At 54.8% G+C, this 20,232-nt stretch overlaps 2 long non-coding RNA genes across 3 annotated transcripts; both read right to left on the reverse strand.

Annotated features, from left to right (window-relative positions):
• Positions 1-822: 822 nt before the first annotated feature.
• LOC138850707 (uncharacterized) lies at positions 823-2,660 on the reverse strand. 2 transcript variants are annotated; one of them, XR_011390829.1, is made up of 2 exons: positions 2,147-2,660; positions 823-1,352 (listed from the first exon to the last, which is right to left on the reverse strand). It is a non-coding gene; the product is annotated as an uncharacterized LOC138850707 (long non-coding RNA). The 2 variants fall into 2 exon arrangements; XR_011390828.1 differs by having other exon boundaries at positions 1,096-1,352; positions 2,166-2,638.
• Positions 2,661-3,992: 1,332 nt separating this feature from the next.
• LOC149125783 (uncharacterized) lies at positions 3,993-5,726 on the reverse strand. Its single transcript, XR_016211211.1, has 2 exons — positions 5,543-5,726; positions 3,993-4,375 (listed from the first exon to the last, which is right to left on the reverse strand). It is a non-coding gene; the product is annotated as an uncharacterized LOC149125783 (long non-coding RNA).
• Between the last annotated feature and the right edge of the window lie 14,506 nt (positions 5,727-20,232).

Below are 20,232 nucleotides of genomic sequence, written 5' to 3' on the forward strand. Positions count from 1 at the left end.
AACTAAAGAGGACTCAATAAACTGTGGGTATCCACATTCTGGAATATTATGAACTCATTAAAAATAATGAAGCATATCTGTGAGAAGCTCTCAAAAAGAATCATCAAAGAATAGGTATTATGGGCCAGCGCCGCAGCTCACTAGGCTAATCCTCCGCCTTGCGGCGCCAGCACACCGGGTTCTAGTCCCGGTCAGGGCGCCAGATTCTGTCCCGGTTGCCCCTCTTCCAGGCCAGCCCTCTGCTGTGGCCAGGGAGTGCAGTGGAGGATGGCCCAGGTGCTTGGGCCCTGCACCCCATGGGAGACCAGAAGCACCTGGCTCCTGCCTTTGGATCAGCGCGGTGCGCTGGCCACGGCGGCCATTGGAGGGTGAACCAACGGCAAAGGAAGACCTTTCTCTCTCTCTCTGTCTCTCACTGTCCACTCTGCCTGTAAAATAAATAAATAAAGAAAGAAAAAAGAATAGATATTATGGGGGCCAGTACTGTGGCATAGCAGGTTAAAGCCCTGGCCTGCAGCGCCAGCATCCTATATGGATGCCGGTTCTAGTCCCGGCTCCTCCACTTTCAATCCAGCTCTCTGCTAACGTGCTAGGGAAAACAGAGATGGTCCAAGTATTTGGGCCCCTGCACCCATGTTGGGAACTGGATAAAGCTCCTGGCTCTGGCCTGACTCAGCCCTGGTTTGGGGGAGTGAACCAGTGGATGGACAATCTCTATTTCTCTCTCTCTCCCTCTCTCTCTCTATATATATAACTCTGCATTTCAAATAAATTTTTAAAATAAATGAGTATTATGAAAAATCACTATACACAGACTTCAAATTTTGCACCAAAATACACCTTTTAATTCCATTTTCCATGACCTTTTGAGGTATCCTCGTATTGTGACATAAAAAAAACTCCGCAGTAAACACAGAATGAGAATAGCAAGTTACAAAACAATCTGTGTAGTATGATCCTTTTGTACTAGTATATATGAGTATATATACACTAATATATATAAATACATATTTATAAATTCTCTTACGTATGTCAACACAAAAAGGGTTTGAAAGATACTCAATATCATGGCTATGTCAGCAGTGAAAATGAGGATTTTTCTTTTTTTAAATCTATATTTAAGATTTAAAAAAAATATTTATTTATTTGAAAGGCAGAGTTACAGAGAGGCAGAGGCAGAGACACAGAGAGAGGTCTTCTATCCGCTGGTTCACTCCCCAGATGGTCACAACAGCCAGAGCTACGCAGATTGGAAGTCAGGAGCCCGGAGCTTCCTCTGGGTCTTCCATGCGGGTGCAGGGTCCCAAGGACTTGGGCCATCTTCTACAGCTTTCCCAGGCCATAGCAGAGAGCTGGATCAGAAGTGGAGCAGCCGGGACTCAAACCAGAGTCCACATGGGATGCCGGCACTGCAGTCGGTGACTTTTCCCACTACGCCACAGTGCCAGCCCCTAAATCTTTCTTTTTTTTTTTTAAAAATATTTATTTATTTATTTGAAAGTCAGAGTTACACAGAGAGAGGAAAGGCAGAGAAAGAGAGAGAGAGGTCTTCCATCCTCTGGTTCACTCCCCAGATGGCCACAACAGCCAGAGCTGTGTCATTCGAAGGCAGGAGCCAGGAGCTTCTTCCAGGTCTCCCACATGGGTGCAGGGGCCCAAGGACTTGGGCCATCTTCCACTGCTTTCCCAGGCCTTAGCAGAGAGCTGGATCGGAAGTGGAGCAGCCGGGTCTTGAACCGGCGCCCATATGGGATGCCGGCGCTCAGGCCAGGGCGTTAACCCACTGCACCACAGCGCCGGCCCCTGAATCTGTATTTCTTTGAGGCTTAATTTTAAAAAATAAGATGCATGGCGCTGGCCTTGTCGCACTGCGGGTTAAACCACTGCCTGTGAGGTTGGCATCCCATGTGAGTGCCAGTCCGGTGCTGCTGTTGTGGCCACTGGGGAGTGAACCGGTGGAGGGGAGAACCGTCCCCCTCACCCCCGCAACTCTTCCTTGTTTCAAAGAAGTAAATCTTTTAAAATGCATGAATTACTTGTAAATAACAATAAACAAAGTTGTAAGGGAAAAACAGGCAGGGAGTTTCCTGGTGTATCAGGCCTGTGGCAGAGCACGCCGGGCAGCAAAGGATTCCACGCACCGCACCTGTCCACTCCCCGCGCACCTGGGGCTCCGGCCAGCTGCCGGGTCAGCAACCACACCCTGTCCTCCGGCCCCTGCAGGAGGAAGAGTCGGCCCCGGTGGCCTCCCGGGGACGCCCGCAAGCGTCCGCGCTGAGGGGAGGCAGGGGTGCGGGAGCACGGGGGATCCCTCCAGTCGCGGTCGTCACGCCCACGAGGAAGGAGGCGCTCCGAGGGACCACCGAGTACGAAGGGCGACGGCCCCGAGCCCGCCGACACCTGGGGGCCGCGCCCGGCGCGACGCCGGCAGTCCTCCGCCGAAACCGCGGCCCCGGATCGAGCCCCCAGGCCGAGTCCCGCGATTTCCGGGCCGGTTCCAGGCGAGCGGGGTTCTCCCCGCCTCCGCTCCGCGCCCCCACCTCGGGCCCGTCTAGCGCTTGGGCACCGAAACCGGGCCCACCGCAACCCGCGAGCTCCGCGCTCCCCAAAACCGCTCCCGGCCACCCCGCCCTCAGGCGGCCCGCGGGCCCGCCACTTCCGCATAGTTCCCCTCCCGTCACCCCACGCGCGCCGAGGCCCCGCCCCACGGCCCCGCCCCGCACGTGCGCGCGCCGCTCCGCCCGCCTCCCCCACGTCCTCTCTCCCAGGGCGGCGCCGTCGGGAGTGGGACGAGATGCTCGGCGTGCGCGTGGCGGGCTCGGGTCCGGGGCTGGCCTGGTGCGAGCCGGGTGGTCGGCGCGGGACTTGGCGGACAGCTGGGGGCGGCCCCGGGACTGGTGTGGTGGGCGGAGGGCGAGTCTCGTGAGCGGGAGGCTGGCGGCAGGGGTGGAGATGAGCTTCGGCGAGGTCCGCCCTCAGACCCGGCGGTTGGCTCGCTGTGGGTGCCGTGACCTGACCTGAGGGCGGCCGGAGAGCCGGCCCGGGAGGCCCCGCCCCGCGGCGCGCAGCGTCCTCCCGCCTCAGGTGTGGCGCGGAGCTCGGCGGCTCTGCACCGCCACCTGGTGGCCGCCCGCGGCGGCGCTCGCCTGGCGCGCCGGGAGCCCTGAGCGCCCGGGGCCACCGAGGCGCCGCTGTGGACCTGCAGCAGCCGCCTCCCTCCTCTCTCAGTCGCCTGGCGTGGTTGAGGAGGGGCCTCCGACCACCGGCAGCTTCTCCTGAGCACCTACTGTGTGTAAGGTTCAGCGCGGGCTGAGCCGGGTAATGGGAACTTTGTGTTCTGTCACCCAAGTACGTCTTAAAAATTAAAACAAGTTTTTAAAAAACTCGTATTCGTGGTTCATGAAACTTATCTAGGAACATTTTGGGAAAGTTTTATTTATTTGAAAGAGTTACAGAGATTTTTGCACCTGCCGGTTCATTCCTCGAAGGGCCACAGTGGCCTGGGCTGGGCCAGGCAGAAGGCAGGAGCCTGGAGCTCCACCCGGGTCTCCCACGTGGATGGCAGGGGCCAAGCACCTGGGCCACCTTCCGCTGCTTTCCCAGGCACGTTAGCAGGGAGCTGGATCGGAAGTGGAGCAGCTGGGACCACAACCTGCGCTCTTACCGCGTGGGTTTTGTAGGCAGCAGGTTAATACCCTGCCACAGTGCCAGCCCCTGCCTGGGAACTTAGCCAAAGTCACATAGCCAGCTAAGGATCGAATTTCTAAAGCCTGGCTGTTCGCCCCAAGCCCCTCTTTGAGGAGATTTAAGTGGGACTGAGCCTTGTGTAGCGGGTGGAGCAGGGCGTTCATTGCAGGCAGGAGTTGCGTGTGGAAGGATGCTGGACTTCTGGTGCTTATGAGTTTGGCTTGAGCAGGAGTCCCCAAATTTTAGCCCTTGCACGTCAACCTCATGCCGTTTGTTCTGAGCAGTAACAGCCACAAAGTCATGGGTTCAGTGTGTGAATTGTATTTTATTTTCTGAGTATCAGTAAAAGTAAACCTGCGACCGGCGCCGCGGCTCACTAGGCTAATCCTCTGCCTTGCAGCGCTGGCACACCAGGTTCTAGTCCCGGTCGGGGCGCCGGATTCTGTCCCGGTTGCTCCTCTTCCAGGCCAGCTCTCTGCTGTGGCCAGGGAGTGCAGTGAAGGATGGCCCAAGTGCTTGGGTCCTGCACCCCATGGGAGACCAGGAGAAGCTCCTGGCTCCTGGCTCCTGCCATCAGATCAGCGCGGTACGCCTGCCGCGGCGCGCCAGCTGCGGTGGCCATTGGAGGGTGAACCAACGGCAAAGGAAGACCTTTCTCTCTGTCTCTCTCTCTCACTGTCCACTCTGCCTGTCAAAAAAAAAGAAGAAAAAGAAGTAAACCTGCAACTATTACAAATGTTATCAGTCTGGCTTCCTGTCTCGTCAGTGCTGGCTGTCACCAGTGTGACGGTCTCTGTCCTGGCTCCCCCCATCGCGCTGCCTCCACCACGACCCCCCCCCCCCCCAGCCAAGCTGATGCCTGTGCCATGCTCTTGAGTCTCTGGAACTGTAAGCTAAATAAATAAGCCTCTTTGTTTAAAAAAACAAAAGTATTTTATCACATGCCACCAAAATCATCCCAGGAGGGATGCAGTCGGGGCTGAGCGGCTCTCTGCCTCTGAGGCCAGCCTGGAAGAGGCGGTCTGTTGGAGGCTGCTGCTGTGCCGGCTCGCTGCAGCTGGGCAGGTGCGTCCTCCCTGGGGAGGTGCGTGGCCTGGACTGCCAATCACACTCCACGCATTGCACCTAATGTTTATTATCATCATCTTATTTGATAAAGAGACAAGCAGAGGGCAGGCTTCTGTCCACTGTTCACTCCCAGATGCCTGCAGCAGGCTGAGGCCAGGAGCCCGGATTTCAGTCTGGGTCTTCACCGGGGCGGCAGAGCCCCAAGGACTTGGCCGTCTCCAGGGTGCTCATTAGCAGGAAGCCAGAAGTGGAAGAGCCAGACTCGAGCCCAGGCGCTGTGTGATCTGCTGCACCCAGCACCTCCCCTTATCCACCCGAGAAACTCTCCTCTGTGGTGCTCCGCCTGCACTGTTGGCCCTTTGTACCTGGTGAGCAGATTTCTGAACAGGAAAAGATCCAGATTTTGGAGGATCCAATGCTTATACGTTGTGTGTGTGTGTGTGTGTGTGTGTGTGTGTGTGAGTGTGTGACAGAAAATCAGATGGAACTTATGTGACTTGTAAACTAGACAGTTACTGGAGCGTCAGCTCCTACAGCAACTCGGGATTTCTCTTGATCGCGCGTGGGGCAGCCCGGCAGCTGCCCTCACTACAGCCTGGCTTCTCCTGCCCTCACTACAGCCTGGCTTCTCCTGCCCTCACTACAGCCTGGCTTCTCCTGCCCTTGGCATCCTTTGTGTCGTCAGCACTCGCAGGGGCCCGCGGAAGTGTGCAGGACGAGGCTGAGGCCCTGGGGCCTCTTCGTGCACCCCTTATCCTGGGATCGGTTCGTCAGGGGTTCCGCTCACCTCGCTCCCACGCTGCGTGCCTGGAGACTGCCGGCGTCGTGATGGACTCAGCGTTCTGGTACAGCACTACTCCAGTGTGTGAGGAGCGGCCGCTGGGAGCCCTGGAGTCATCTGCAGCCTCATTCCGCCCTCCCCTCACGGATGTGCCTGGGATCAGAATATGCGAGAAACCCTCGCGCGGTGCCTGGCATGAGTGAGTGCAATTATTGTCCCTGTGCAACTGTCCAAGGTGGAGGCTCTCTTCCTTCTGTGTCATTATTCATTCTGATCCTGGAGCTCTGAGTGGGGTCTCATTTCTATGCTGGGGGCTGCAGGATCTCCTCCGTGCCCCCACCCGCCTCTGCCGCTCTGTGAAGCAGCCTTGTTAGGGATCCGTATCCATTCCTCACACTGAACACTAGGAGACACCCTTCCCCATGGAAATGCCTGTCCTGTTCTGGTGTGGGGGGGGAAGGGTTCTGCGGTTTTTAAAAAAGTTTGTATTTTTAGTCGACCCCTGATATCCATGTTTCCGGAGTACAATGTGGTGTTGCACTGTGCAATGATCAAGTCGAGGTAATTAACATATATATCAGAGCACATGTTTCTCAATTTTTTGTGGTGAGGATCTTCAAACTCCTCTCTTTTAGCTATTTTGAAATAGATACTACATTACTATTTTAATAATATTTTTATTTAAATTTATTTCAAAGGCAAAATGACCAAGAGAAAGATCTTGCATTCGCTAGTTCATTCCTCAAATGCTTGCAATAGCTGGGGATGGGCCAGGCCAAAACCAGGAGCCAGGAACTCTATCTGGGCCTCCTGGGTGGGTGTCAAGAACCCAAGTACTAGGGGCTGGCGCTGTGGCATAGTGGGTAAAGCCACCACCTGCAGTGCCAGCATCCCATATGGGCGCCGGTTCAAGTCCTGGCTGCTCCACTTCTGTTCCAGCTCTCTGTTATGGCCTGGGAAAGCAGAAGATGGCCCAAGTGCTTGGGACCCTGCACCCTCGTGGGAGACCCGGAAGAAGCTCCTGGCTCCTGGCTCCAGATTGGCGCAGCTTCAGCCATTGTGGCCAACTGGGGAGTGAGCCAGTGTGTGTGTGTGTGTGTGTGTGTGTGTGTGTAATTCTGCCTTTCAAATAAATAAATAAATCTTTTTTTAAAAAAAGAGAGGGAACCCAAGTACTCAGGCCGTCCTCAGCCGACTTCCAGGGTGCGCGTTAGCAGGAAGCTGGCTGGAAGCGGCATCGCAGTGCCAGCCCTGTGACACCCTGCTTCCTGTCCGCCTGTCGGGCTGCCCCTTTGTCCCACTGAGCTGCCCTCATCACCGCCTCGCCCCATCTCTGGGGATTGCCGTCTGCTGCCTACCTCCATGAGATCGACTGTTGCGGGTTTCCCACAGTGGTGATATCATGCAGTGTTTGTCTCTCTGTGTCTGCCTTATGTCACGTAACAGGGTCCTCCAGGTCCATCCCCGTTGTCACAAATGACAGGCAGGCTTTGATTCTTTTTAGAGGCCGCATAGTATTCATTGTGTTTATGTCCCACCGTCTCTTTATAGCCATTCCTCTGCTGACGGCCTCAGGTCGGTCCCGTGTCCTGTGAAGAGCGGGACAGAAGCATCGGCAGCAGAGGTGTCTCATCTCCGTTGCGTTCAGTGGAGGAGCGGATCATATGGCGGATCTAGTTTTGATTTTTTGAGGAACCTCCACACTGGTTCCACATGCAGTACTAATTCACATTCCTACCAACAGTACAGGAGATGTATTCTTTCTTCTCATCCGCACCAGCATTTGTCAATCCTTTGTCTTTTTTTAAAAATCACACATTTAGACCGGCGCCGCGGCTCACTAGATTAATCCTCTGCCTAGCGGCGCCGGCACACCAGGTTCTAGTCCTGGTCGGGGGGCCGGATTCTGTCCCGGTTGCTCCTCTTCCAGTCCAGCTCTCTGCTGTGGCCCAGGAAGGCAGTGGAGGATGGCCCAAGTGCTTGGGCCCTGCACCCCATGGGAGACCAGGAGAAGCACCTGGCTCCTGGCTTCGGATCAGCGCAGTGCGCCGGCCACAGCGGCCATTGCAGGGTGAACCAACAGTAAAGGAAGACCTTTCTCTCTGTCTCTCTCTCTCTCACTGTCCACTCTGCCTGTCAAAAAAAAATCACATATTTAAATGATTTATTTTTATTTGAGAGACAAAGAGAGAAAGAGGAGCAGACAGACAGAGATCTCCTATCTGCTGGTTCACTCCCCAAATGCCCACAACAGCTGGGGCTGGGCCAGGATGAAGCCAGGAGCCCAGCACTCAGTCTGGGTCTCCCCCATGGGTGACAGGGACCCGAGGACTTGAGCCATTATCTGCTGCCTCCCTGGCACATTGGCAGGAAGCTGGATCAGAAGCAGAGGCTGAACTCGGTCCTAGAAACTCTGCCAGGGGACACAGGCACCCAAGCAGTGTCAACCACTGCACCAAGTGCCCACCCTTTTTCTTTTCTTCCTTCCTTTTTCTTCTTTTTCTTTGATAATAGTCATTGGGATATCTCACTGTCATTTTGATTTGCAATTCCCTGATATTTAGTGATATTGAGCATTTTTTAATATATACCTGTTTAAAGTCTGTATGTCTTTTGAGAATGTCTATTCAGGTCTTATGCCCATTAAATTTTTTTTTATTTATTTGAAAGGCAGAGTGAAACAATAAATAAAAAATAAAATCAGTTCAAATCCTGACTACTCCACTTCAGATCTAGCTCCCTGCTAATGACCTGGGAAAGCAGCAGACCCCCTGCCACCCATGGGGGAGACCTGGGTGGAGCTCCAGCTCCTGGCTTCATCCGGGCCCACCCTTGGTCATTGCAGCCATTTGGGGAGAGTGAACCAGCAGATGGAAAATACTCTCTTTCCCTCCTCTCCTCTTTCTGTCACTCTGCCTTTCAAATAAATATTTAAAAAGAGGGGAGGACAGAGTTGTGGCTCAGTAGGTTAAGCTTCTACCTGCAATGCCAGCATCTCTCATGGGTGCTGGTTCAAGTCCTGGCTGGCTGCTCCACTTCCTATCCAGCTTCCTGCTAATATGCCTGGGAAAGCAACAGAGGATGGCCCAAGTACTTGGGCCCCTATACCCATGTGGGAGACCCAGAAGAAGCTCCTGGCCTAAGGAAGGAAGAGTGACAGAGAGAAGGAGACAAAGAGTAAGATCTTCCATCTACTGATTTATTCCCCAAATACCTGCAGTAGCCAGGGCTGTGCCATACAAAAGCCAAGAGCCAAGAACTCCATCCAAGTCTCCCACATGGGTGGCAGGAACGCTAGCACTTGAGCTATCATCTACTGCCTCACAGAATACACATGACCAGGAGGCTGGATTGGAAGCACAGAGCAGCCAAGACTGGAACTGAGCACTCCATGTGTGATGCAGGCATCCAGTGGCAGGCTAACCCACTGTACCATAACATCCACCCTGTTTTGCCCATTTTTGAAAAATAAGATTATTTGGTTTTTTGCTGTTGAGTTTTCCTCCTATAAAAAACAAACAAACAAAAACAAAAAACAAACAAACAAAAAAAAACAAAAACCAGAGATCTCCCTTCCACTGGTTCATTCCCCAAATGCCCACAGTAGCCAGGGATGGGCCAGGCTGAAGTCAGGAGCTGGGAACTCCATCCCAGTCTCCCACTTGGGTGGCAGGAACCCAAATACTTGAACTGTCATCTGCTGCCTCCCAGGGTGCAGTTATCAAGGAAGCTGGGACAGAAGTGGAGCAGCCAGGCACTCCAATATGGAATGTTGGCATCCCAAGCAACAGCTCGACCCACTGCACCACAACACCTGCCCCTGTTCTTCAGTTTAAAAAAAAAAATCATTTGGGGCCGGCACTGTGGTATAGTGGGTAAAGCTGCTGCCTGCAGTGCCGGCATCCCATATGGGCGCCGGTTCGAGTCCCGGCTGCTCCACTTTTGATCCAGCTCTCAGCTGTGGCCTGGGAAAGCAGTAGAAGATGGCCCAAGTTCTTGGGCCCCTGTACCTACGTGGGAGACCCAGAAGAAGTTCCTGGCTTCTGGCTTCAGATTGGCGCAGCTCCGGCCATTCCATTCATTTGGGGAGTGAACCAGCGGATGGGAGATCTCTGCCTCTCTGTAACTCTGCCTTTCAAATAAAATAAATAAATATTTTAAAAATTTATTTATTTTATTTGAAAGGTAGAGTTAGAGAAAAAGAAATCTTCCATCTGCTGGTTTACTCCTCGAATGGCCTCAATGGCGCCCAGGCCGAAGTCAGGAGCCTGGAACTCTATCCAGGTCTCCCATGTGAGTGGCAAGGGCCCAAGCACTTGGGTCATCCTCCACTTCTTTCCCAGGTGCGTTAGCAGGGCGTTGGATCAGAAGTGGAGCAGCTGGGACTCAAACGGGGCTTGTCTGAGATTGCAGGCCGCAGCTAACCACTGCGCCACAACGGCAGCCCCAGTGTTCTTCAGTTTTTAGTTGATGACTTCTCTCTGTTTCCCGTGCTCGCTCTTTCTCTGCAAGCGCCGTTATTCAAACGTTGCACTTCCTGGACAGGCCCCTAGTTATCTTTCTCCTTTCTCTTTGCGATCTGCTTTTTTCTGTGTTCTACTCTCTGGAAGATTTTCTCAAATTTATCATCCAAAACTTCTCTATGGAGTTTCTCTTTTCTTTTCTTTTTTAAAATTTACTTTATTTATTTGAAAAGCAGAGTGACACAGAGAGGGAGAGACAGAGAGAGAAAGATCTTCCATCCGCTTGTGTACTCCCCAAATGGCCTCAAAGGTCAGGCTGTGCCAGGCCAAAGTCAGGAATTTGGAACTCCATCTGAGTCTCCCACATGCGTGGCAGGAGCCCAAGCACTTGGGCATCTTCCACTGCTTTCCAGGGCACATTAGCAGGGAGCTGGATGGGAAGTGGAGCAGCCCTCTGATCTGGGATGCAGTGTCACGGTGGCAGCTTAATCCATTACAAACCCACCCCGCCTTGGAGATTTTCATTCCAAAGGTTTATTGTTGGTGGTGTTTGATGGCTTCTTTCTTTTTTTTTTTTTTTTAAGATGTATCATTCTTTTTTTTTTTTTAAGACTTAATTATTTATTTGAAAATCAGAGTTACACAGAGAGAAAGAGAGTCAGAGAGAGAGAGAGAGAGAGAGAGAGAGAGAGAGAGGTCTTCTATCTGCCGGTTCACTCCCCAACTGGCCACCATGGCCGGAGCTAGGCCGATCCGAAACCAGGAGCCAGGAGCTTCTTCCCAGTCTCCCGCAGGGGTGCAGGGGCCCAAGCACTTGGGCATCTTGCGCTGCTTCCCAGGGACGGCATGTTTCTCATGTTTCTTAAAAATCCTGCCTGTTCCTGCATCATGAATCCAGCGCCTTCTCCTGTCAGCAGGGTCCGATTTCCTCTGAGAAGATTTTTCCCAATCTCCTGCCGAGGGTGCAAAGCCATGGCTGCCAGCTTTATGACAGCAAAGTTGTGAAACAGGGTTGGGGGTAGGCGTCTCCCTGGCTGTGCCTGAGCTGGGGTGGGTCTCCTGCCTTCGCTTGTGCTGTGGCCTCCATCCCGACACCTACTCCAGGGACTGGACCTTGACTCCTCTGCCAGGACCAGGGAAACCACCCAGGAACGTCACAGCTGTCTTGCAGAAACAGCGTCCAGCTCCTCCTAATGTTATACCCTCGCGCTTCCAATCAAGGAGGTGCTGGAGCCATGGGGAGAAGCTGTGGGGAAGGGGGGCTGGATCTCATTCCCCACGTCCCGTCCAGGGATGGTTTGCCTGGGTTTCTGTGCGTTTTTCAGCCCCCTCCCCACATCTGTTTTCCAGCTTCCAATTGCTGTGCCATTGTCTCCTCCCTTGTTCTCATCTTCGCAGGTTTGTGCGTTAAACACCATCTCTACTGGAGTTTGAGGAGGGAGTGAAGTCAGGCGCGCAGGTGCAATCTGCCATATAGCTTCCTGTCGCTCCCCCTCTTCGCGGAGGAACGACACAGGACCCTGCGCTGTTCTTTCGTCTGCTCGGCCCTCCCCGGGTTTGCTGCTGGTTCTTCCCGGGTTGGCTACTGTCCGTTCCACCTCCGTGGAAGGGCAGTTCCCCCTGCCACATTCCCCACTTCCGCAGGGGAGCGGCACACCGCCGGCCGGCTCTCTCGGGGGCTGCACAGGTGTTCCCCTTAGATGTTCCTGGTGCATGCCGTCTCTCTCCTCCTTTATAGTCCTCCGCCAATCCCAACTCGGCTGCCCACACGCCGAGTACACTGCTCTCCTCCAATCAGGAGCGAGTCCTACAGTTTATTGGCTGAACTGGAGGCACCTGTGTAGAAGCTGTGTTCTTCTCTCCCAGCGCCATATTGTGGGAGAGCAGATGCATAGAATAAGTCTTAATTCCAGTAACTCAGTCTAGTCCGGGTTGCTCCCCACAGCTTCCCTTCTTCTTTTTTCTTTTTTAAGATTTATTTTATTTATTTGAAAGACAGAGTTACAGAGAGAGGTAGAGACAGAGAGAGGTCTTCCATCCGCTGGGTCACTCCCCAGATGGCCGCAACGGCCGGAGCTGCGCCAATTCGAAGCCAGGAGCCGGGAGCCGGGAGCTTCCCCTGGGTCTCCAATGTGGGTGCAGGGGCCCAAGGACTTAGGCCATCCTCCACTGCTATCCCAGGCCATAGCAGAGAGCTGGATCAGAAGAGGATCAGCCGGGACTCGAACCGGCACCCCTATGGGATGTTGGCAGTTCAGGCCAGGGCTTTAACCCACTGCGCTATAGCACCAGCCCCTCACAGCTTCCCTTATTACTTGAGCCAGCAAGCAAATGAACAAGTCCGGACTGCAGAGCTGCACGCGCCGCAGAAGTGGGCAGGACCACGGGCAGGGCAGCCCCCGCCTGGACGCTGCAGGTCTGGGTCTTCAGAGGAGACCAGTGGTGCAGGAACAAGTGTGGGGTCTGGGAGAGGAAGGAAGCCCCTGGGGAGCACAAGGTGACCAAAGGTGGGGGCTGCAGAGCTGGAGGGGCCGTCAAGGGTGCGCAAGGACCATAACCCCCAGGAGGGCAGGCCCGTGTGTCTTTGGTTCTCCCTGTGTATTCCTGAGCATTTGACACGGTCCCTGGCCACCTCAGACTTAGCGTGGACATGGCAGGGAGAGGAAGAGGAGGGAGTCAAGCACAAGCCTGGGGTCTTGCTGTGCACTGTGTAGACAGTGGGAGCCATGGAGGGTCTGGGAGCAGCAAGGGAGCAGGTGAGAGCAAGACTTTCCCACATCGCCATGTCCCTCTACCACCTGGCCTGCCGCCTGCCACCTTTTTGTTTTGTTTTGTTTTTAAAGCAAGTTTTTTTTTAAAACATTTTTTAAAGATTTATTTCTTTGAAAGAGAGTTACAGAAAGAGGTAGACACACACACACACACACACACACACACACACACAGGTCTTCCATCCACTGGTTCCCTCCCCAAATGGCTGCAATGGCTGGAGCTGAGCCAATCTGAAGCCAGTAGCTTCTTCCGGGTCTCCCATGTGGGTGCAGGGGCCCAAGCACTTGGGCCACCTTCTGCTGCTTGCCCAGGCACATTAGCAGGGAGCTGGATCAGAAGTGGAGCAGCCAGGACTTGAACCTGCACCCACATGGGATGCCAGCACTGCAGGCGGGGCTTTAACCCACTGAATCACAGCACCAGCCCCCGCCGTCTGTCTTCACTCTCTGGCCACAGCCTCTCGCCAGGGCCACCACTCCAGCTGGCTGTGCCACCCTCCATGCAACGTGGGGACTCGGCCTCTTTGTGCAACCGTGCAGCCTTGGTGGGAAGCTGTGGTAAGGCCAGGCCCCCTCTGGGGTAAGCTTCACACAGGAAGGAGGTGTTGTTGCTTCCTTCCTGATTTGCCTGCCACTGTGTCCCCAACACCGAGGACCGGGCTGGGCAGCCAGTGCGGGGTTTCATCAGGAATTATTGAACAAACTAGAGGAAAGTGTTGTCCTGTAGCAATGGGACAGGGACGAGACGGAAGGGGCGACCACCCGGGCGGGAGAGGGCACAGCTGTGTCCAGTTTAGGGAAGGGAATCCTGAGAGAGGAATGGGCAGGCCTCAGAGCCAGGTGGGCCTCAGGGAAGGGAGCCAGCCCGGAGGCCGTGCCTGGTGTAGGCCCTGGACCTGCCCCCCGAGGACCTCTGCAGTCAGGTGCATGGGAACACAGCTGCAGGTTGGTGAGATGAGCCATGAACTCTGCGATGGGCACATCACACCCAGGGGGCATCAGAGAAGGCTTCCTGGAGGAGGGTGGCCTGGAACTGTGAGAGCCGAGGAAGAAATGGCCAGAATGAGGGGATTTGGGTTCTATACCTTTTACATTCTATTTTTATTGATTTAAAAGGGAGAGAGAGGGAGAGAGAGAGAGAGAGAGAGAGAGAGAGAGAGAGAGAGAAAAGATCTCCCTTCGTCTGCTGGTTAACTCTTCAAACACTTCTAACAGCCAGGGCTGGGCCAGGCCAAGAGCAGGAGCAGGGGACACAATCTGGGTCTCTTATGTAGGTGGCAGGGACCCAAACGACCCAAGCCATGGCCAGCTCCTCCCAGGGTCTGCGTTAGCAGGAAGCTGGAATCAGGAGAGGAGCCAGACACAAACCCAGTCACTCTGATATGGAATATGGGCCTCCCAAGTAGTGTAACCATCACACCAAAGGCCTGCCCAAGGAACCTGGATTTTAAAGAAGGATTTATTTATTTGTGAGAGGAAAAGACAGATCTTTCACCTGCTGGTTCACTCCCCAAATGATTACAATAGCCAGCATTGGGCCAGGCTGAAGCCAGGAGCCTGGAACTCCATCCGGGTCTCCTCCATGGGTGGCAGGGCCCCAGCACTCAGGCCGTCTCTGCTGCCTTCCCAGGCACGTTAGCAGGGAGCTGGGTTGGAGGCTCAGAGCAGCAGGGACTTGAACTGGCGCTAGCATCACAAGTGGTGGCCTAACCTGCTGTGCCATAGCGCCTGGCCCTTAGGACCTGGAATGAAGATACATTAACCAGCACCCAGGATTTTGGGAGGTGACAGGGACCTGTGATTGGGCCCGTGGAGAAAGGGGGAACTCGGCGAGGCACGTGTGACTGAGGCCCAGCCTCCATGGTCAGGGCGCCGTTTGCCACGTGGGTCCAACCCCGCACATGCGGCCTGGGTTCTGTTTGCTTGAGAGGAGCCCCGTTCCCTCACTTCGGCTCCCCCAGGAAGTCCTCTAGGATTTTTGTGCTGGGTTCTTTCACAGCCCTTGCATCTCTTTGCCTTTGATCATGTACCCCACATTTTAAAGAGAGGGAAACTGAGGCCCACAGAGGTGGTCCTAGTGCAGCACAGAGGCATTCAATCGAGGCATGCCAACTCCAAGCCCATTCTCCTTGGCGCATCCTGAAACCAAGCAGTCAGGCAGCCGCTGGGGAGCGTGTCCCTCGTGCCTAGCCCGGGGCTTGGCACAGATACCTGTAGATATGTGAAATAATGAGGTACTTCCCAGGAAGTGGGACTGTCTGGCTGGAGGGAGGGCGTTTGGCCTAGAGGTTAAGGTGCCATGGGATGCCCACACCCCATACTGGAGTGCCTGGCTCCGCGCCTGCTTCCAGCTTCCTGCCAATGTGTACCCGGGAGGCAGCAGTGATGGCTCAAGGACTTGGGTGGGCTCTTGCCACCCAGTGGGGAGACCTGGACTGAGTCCCCAACTCCTAGTTTTGGCCTAGCCCTGCCCTGGCTGTTGTGGGCATTTGGGGAGTAAACCAGCAGATGGGAGATTCTTTCTCTCTCCTCATCTTTCTACCTCTCAATGAATTAAATATATATTAACTTAATATGTAATTTTAAGATTTCTAGTAACCATATTGAAAAAAGTTAAAATAAATAGGGGCTGGTGCTGTGGCGTAGTGGGTTAAAGCCCCAGACTACAGCACCAGCATCCCATATGGGCACTGGGTCGAGTTCTGGCTGTTCCACTTCCAATCCAGCTCTCTGCTATGGCCTGGGAAAGCAGTGGAGGATGGCCCAAGTCCTTGGGCCCCTGCACCTGCATGGAAGACCTGGAAGAAGCTCCAAAGAGAGAGAGGTCTTCCGTGCGCTTGTTCACTCCCCACATGGCTACAACGGCTGGAGCTAGGCCAATCTGAAGCCAGGAGCCAGGAGCTTCTTCCAGGTTTCCCAAGCAGGTACAGGGGCCCAAGCTCTTAGGCCATCTTCTACTGCTTTCCCAGGCCATAGCAGAGAGCAGGACTGGAAGTGGAACAGCCAGGTCTTTAATCGGTGCTCGTATGGAATACTGGCACTGCAGGCAGCAGCTTTACCTGCTATGCCACGGTACCAGCCCCTATTTATGTATTTTTGAAAGGCAGAACTACAGAAATACACACACAGTGTGGGGAGCAACTCGGACTAGACTGTTACTGGAATTAAGACTTATTCTATGCATCTGCTCTCCCACAATATGGCGCTAAGAAGGGAGTAACAACTTCTGCGCAGCTGCCTCTCGCCAACTTGAGTGATGACCTGCAGGAGCTGATCCTGCTCCTGATTGGAGGAGAGCAGCGTACTCGGCGTGTGGGTAGCAGAGTTGGGATTGGTGGAAGAGGACTATAAAGGAGGAGAGAGACAGCATGCACCAGGAACATCTAAGGGGAACACCTGAGCAGCCCCCGAGAGAGCCGGCCGGCGGTGTGCCGCTCCCCCGCGGAAGTGGGGAAAGTGGCAGGGGGAACCGCCCTTCCACGGAGGTGGAAGGGTCGCCAGCCAACCCGGGAAGAACCAGCAGCAAACCCGGGAAGGGCCGAGCAGATGAAAGAACAGCACAGGGTCCTGTGTCATTCCTCCACAAAGACGGGGAGCGACATAATGGTGCCGTGACTCGGATAGGAAGCCTAGGCAGGGTTTAGTGTTGTTCCTCCACGAAGAGGGGGAGCGACACACAGAGATATCTTCCAGCTCCCAGTTCACTTCCCAAATGGCCAGAATGGCCACAATGGCCAGAGCTGGGCCAGGCCAAAGCCAGGATCCTGGAACTCCGTCTCACTCTCCCATGTGGGTGCAGGGGCCCAGCTGCTTAGATCATCTTCCACTGCCTTCCCAGGTGCATTAGTAGGGAGCTGGTTAGGAAGTGGAGCAACTGGGACTTGAACCCGGGGCCTTGCAGGAAGCCAGCACTGCAGGTGGTGACTTAACCAGCTGCTCCACTATGCCGGCCTCCAAATTGTCTTACATGATGCAATAAAGTTAAATGCAATCCTACAAAAAAGTAATGTTTAACAGAAAGAAAAATTCTTGTCACGCTTAAGTGAATTAAAATTCAAAACAATTTTGGGTTCCTTGGCAGCACTACCCACATTTCAAGGGCTCCCTAGCCACAGGGGTTTGGGGGGACTGCAGTGTGCCATGCTCTCTCCTTGAGTAGTGGGGAGGTGGAAGGTGGCTGCACCGCGGACTAAGTGGATCAAGTCACCGGGCGCCAGGGGCAACACTTCACTCTGCAAAGAACAATCCACCCGGACACATGCAAGGTGTTCAGTGTCCAGAGCCTCCTTAGGATCGAAGGCTTGTTTCAGCCCCTGCTGGGGCAGCCGCAGTAGTCTGCAGCCAGATGGCGTGGGGGAAGGAGGCCGGACCACGGGGAGAGCCAGGAAGCGCCAGCAGACAGGGGCCCCCCTAGCCTGTGTCTGTGAGATCTGTTCCTCCCCTCAAGGCCAGGAGGAGCGCCCTGAAGGTGGTGCTGTCACCGCTGCGCGTGGCCCCAGGAACAGGCCCGCCAATGTCGGAGTCCTGGGCAAATCAAATGGAACCTCGGAAATTCTATGAAGGCGAGAAGTACTAGCCCCTGCACCTGCGGCCAGGGGAGGCTCAGCCAGCCTGAGGAGAACCTGAAGCCCAGGCAGCAGGCTGGGGGGGCGCCATGGCGTCCATTAAAGCGGGAAATGGCGACAAACCAAAAGCCACCACAATCCAACCACGGGACTGCACCCTAGAAGCTGGTCCAATCCGGTCCCTCTTCATTTTGTTTACTTTTAAGATTTATTTATTGATTTGAAAAGCAGAGTTAGAGTTAGTTAGAGGGAGAGAATGAATCTTCCAGTCGCTGGTTTACTCCCCAAATGGCCACAATGGCCGGGGCTGGGCCAGACTGGAGCCAGGAGCTCCTTCCTGGTCTCCCACATGGATGCAGAGGTCCAAGCCCTTGAGACATCTTCCACTGCTTTCTCAGGCCATTGGCAGGGAGCTGGATTGGAAGAGGGGGCAGCCAGGATTCAAATCAGCACCCAGGCCAGCACCACGGCTCACTTGGCTAATCCTCCACCTGCGGCGCCAGCACCCTGGTTCTAGTCCCGGTGGGGGTGCCAGATTCTGTCCCGGTTGCTCCTCTTCTGGTCCAGCTCTCTGCTGTGTCCCAGGAAGGCAGTGGAGGATGGCCCAAGTGCTTGGGCCCTGCACCTGCATGGGAGACCAGGAGGAAGCGCCTGGCTCCTGACTTCAAATCAGCGCAGCACGCCGGCCATAGCGGCCATTTGGGGAGTGAACCAATGGAAGGAAGACCTTTCTCTCTGTCTCTCTCTCTCACTGTCTAACTCTGCCTGTCCAAAAAAAAAAGAAAAAAAAATCAGCACCCATATGGGATGCTGGCATCACAGGTGGCGGCTTCACCCACTGGCCAGAACATCGTCCCCAATCCAGAGACTTTAGACACCATGTTTGGATCACACCTGCACCCTCCTTGGTACCATCAGCTTTTGATTTGGGGGTTTAAATGTCTACTACATGAGTTGGGGAGCCAAATCTTGTTGAAACTACAGCAGCAGATGCGTGACCCTGATGTAAGCAGGAGCTTCCATGCCTTGTGAGAGCCTGCATCCCCAGCAGGCCAGAGGAACCTGATGAACCAGATGAACAGCCACTGTTGCAGGGGGTGGGGTGGGGGCCTGCGTCCGTGGGGCTCCGGAGCCTCGGCCTCTGAGTCTGAGCGCAGATCCAGGCAGCTGCAAGGCTTGGGCAGAGGAGAGGAGGATCTGAATCCCCAGCGTCAGGGGAGGGTCTCAGTGAACAGGGACAGGGGCGGGGCTCTCAGTGCGGTCACTGCAGTGCCTGGGCCCTATAGGCTGCCCAGAGCATCACAAGGGTGCACTCAAGCCTGTGGCCGTGCGGGGCACCCCGTGAATACCTTGAGGGACTCCAGCCCCTGTGAAGTCCCTTCCACTCACCCATGCCACGTGCACCTGAGTTTCAGGGTTGATTCTAGAAAGGGCCTGAGTTTCTCAGCTGGGTCAGAAGGGGCAGAACAGGGCTCTGGAGCCCTGGGAGCATGGGCACTGAAGCCCCCATCCTACGGCTGACTTTCTCGGGGCTCAAGGAGATCTGGAGGCAGCCTTGGCCTTCCCACAGGGGACATGGAGATCTCAATCTTGGCGTCTCAGCTGCACGCATCAAGGCCGAGGAGCCCCCGTTTGTAAATGAACAGAAACATGCGGGCAGGCCCCACGCCGGGCAGGGCAGCCGCCTCTGGGAGGACAATGCTTTGGAGAGGTGAAGGGGATTTTTGCTTTTGCTATGTCTGTAGGGTGTGAATTGCTTTACAAATTATTATTCTTAATATTGAGCAAGTGATACTTTTAGGTTGGGGAGGAAAAAGGTCCCCCTCCCAGGGGTGGGTGGCACTATGGCACAGCTGGTTAAGCCGCTGCCTACAGCGCCAGCATCCCATAGGGGTGCTGGTTCAAGTCCCAGCTGCTCCACTTCCAATCTAGCTCCCTGCTGATGCGCTTGGAAAAGCAGTACAGGTTGGCCCAAGTGCTTGGGCCCCTGCACCCATGTGGGAGACCTGGAAGAAGCTCCTGGTTCCTGGCTTCAGCCTGGCCCAACCCTGGACATTGTAGTCATTTGGGGAGTGAACCAGCAGATGGAAGACCTCTCTCTGTCTCTCCCTCTCTCTCTAACTCTGCCTTTCAAATAAATAAGCTATTTATTTGACTATTCCTTTTACGTCGGTGCTACCTCTAGCCCTGAAGACTGACAAAGCTTTTTCTTAAAAAAAAAAAATTTGAAAGACAGAGACAGAGAGATCTCTTCCATCCGTTGTTCACTCCCCAAATGCCCACAATAGCCAGGGCTGGGCCAGGCTGAAGCCAGGAGCCCAGAACTCCCTCCAGAGTCTCCCATGTGAATGGCAGGGACCCGAGGACTTGGGCCACAATGCACTACCTCCCGGGTGCATTAGCACGAAGCTAGGTCGGACATGTATCCTATCCAGGGCTCTTCCTTGCAGGCAGATACAGGAGGTGGGCATCCCAAGCAGTGGTTTAACCCGCTACGCCACAACACTTGTCCCCTAAACTTAACAGGCAGTGACCTGGGATTCTGCCTCTGGGCAGCTGAGCCAGGGCCCAAGAGCAGAGCTGGTGACAAGCTCACGGTGTGCTGAAGCCCTGGGCGTACAGAGTTCCTAGTGCCTTACCCTGGTGCTACAACGTTGATACTTGACTTGGGACATGCAAGCCCCGGGGATGATGGCGAGGAGGAAGTGAAGAAAGGACAAGCGGAAAGGCGGGAGCTGCGGCACGTTGTGTACCGGCTACGGCTTTGCAACACGCCGCAAAGGAGCCGCAGCGGGGCCTTAACAGGTGCAGGTGCTTGCAGAAGAGACTTGTCCGCAAGGCTGCAGGGAGGAAACTGAGAGATGCCGGAGGGAGCGAGGAGGGTGGGGAGGGACCAG

The sequence above is a fragment of the Oryctolagus cuniculus genome, chromosome 7, assembly GCF_051225735.1.
Source record: "Oryctolagus cuniculus isolate XC-2025 breed Fujian yellow rabbit chromosome 7, ASM5122573v1, whole genome shotgun sequence".
Lineage (NCBI taxonomy): Eukaryota > Metazoa > Chordata > Mammalia > Lagomorpha > Leporidae > Oryctolagus > Oryctolagus cuniculus.